Source organism: Hippopotamus amphibius, chromosome 15, assembly GCF_030028045.1.
Source record: "Hippopotamus amphibius kiboko isolate mHipAmp2 chromosome 15, mHipAmp2.hap2, whole genome shotgun sequence".
Taxonomy (NCBI): Eukaryota; Metazoa; Chordata; class Mammalia; order Artiodactyla; family Hippopotamidae; genus Hippopotamus; species Hippopotamus amphibius.
The window spans coordinates 52,895,533-52,897,083 of record NC_080200.1 but is presented as its reverse complement, the minus strand read 5'-3'; the positions used below and the strand labels follow the sequence as shown (position 1 = coordinate 52,897,083).

Sequence of the window (1,551 nt, the reverse complement as noted above, 5' to 3'; positions counted from 1 at the left end):
CTATACAATCTTACGATTTTATAAAATCATATGATTCTACTCATAATTTATAGAGTATGCTAGTAACAGGAATATCAGAGACCTCCATTCATTAAAGGTGACCCATGAATTATCTTTTGAATAACAGACTGAAAATAGAATGAGAGAGTGTGGGATATATCGTCTTTTATCTGCACACAGCAATATATAAATTCTCAGAGATGAGAATAAAAATTATGTATGAATGAGAGTGAGCTTTCCTACAGTATGGCATACTAAGTAATGATTTTATTGGCAGAGCCATTGATAATACAGTTGTCATAAATAAAAAGTGACACATTGAAATTATGCTTAAAATAAATATTTTCCTGAAAAAATGCATTAGATTTGGAAGCCTTGGGAAAAAACCAAAGTGACTGTTTTAAATTGAAAATGCTGAGAACCAGCTGACTCCGATAGAGAAAAACTCAGTGGCTGGGGTTGTTGCAGCCACGATTGCCCAGCCAGGGACCCAAGCCGAACAGTCATCGTCAGAATGTCGGGCAAAGACCTAATTGAAATCTTTCCCTCGCGTATGGCACAGACCACCATGAAGGCTCGGTTAAAAGGAGCACAGACAGGTCGAAACCTCCTGAAGAAAAAATCTGATGCCTTAACTCTTCGATTTTGACAGATCCTTAAGAAGATAATAGAGACTAAAATGTTGATGGGTGAAGTGATGAGAGAAGCTGCCTTTTCACTTGCTGAGGCCAAGTTCACAGCAGGGGATTTCAACACCACAGTTATCCAAAATGTAAATAAAGCCCAAGTGAAGATTAGAGCAAAGAAAGATAATGTAGCAGGTGTTTCTTTGCCAGTATTTGAACATTACTATGAAGGAACTGACAGTTATGAACTGACTGGTTTAGCCAGAGGTGAGGAACAGTTGGCTAAACTGAAGAGGAATTATGCCAAGTCAGTGGAATTACTGATGGAACTAGCTTCACTGCAGACTTCCTTTGTTACTTTGGATGAAGCTATTAAGATAACCAACAGGCGTGTAAATGACATTGAACATGTCATCATTCCCCGGATTGAACCAACCCTTGCTTATATCATCACAGAGCTGGATGAGAGAGAGTGAGAAGAGTTCTATAGCTTAAAGAAAATACAGGAGAAGATAAAGATCCTCAAGGAAAAGTCTGAGAAGGACTTGGAGCAATGGAGGGCAGCTGGAGAGGTGATGGAGCCTGCTAATCTTCTGGCTGAAGAGAAGGATGAGGATCTTCTATTTGAATAGTCTTTCCTGCTCTGGTTCTTTCAGAAGGCCTAACATGACACCATTTTAATTCATGGTGTGTAGGTTTGGTATGTGTGGCTATTTATTTTTTGGCCTAAGAATTTCACCAGTTGTAAAGTTTCCCTGGATGTCTATTTATGGGATTACTTTTGCAGAATCATAATTCAGCAACCATTTATCACCAGTGAGATTTCTAGAACCTGCCCAGAAACGTGTATAATTTATTCTGCAGAAGTGTCACCCTACTCCACTTATATGTCTGTTGCAAGTGATCTGCTTACCAAACATATTAA

At 38.7% G+C, this 1,551-nt stretch overlaps 1 pseudogene; it reads left to right on the top strand.

Moving 5' to 3' along the window:
• The first annotated feature begins 451 nt into the window (after positions 1-451).
• On the top strand, positions 452-1,281 carry LOC130836997 (V-type proton ATPase subunit D-like; annotated as a pseudogene).
• The last annotated feature ends 270 nt before the right edge of the window (positions 1,282-1,551 follow it).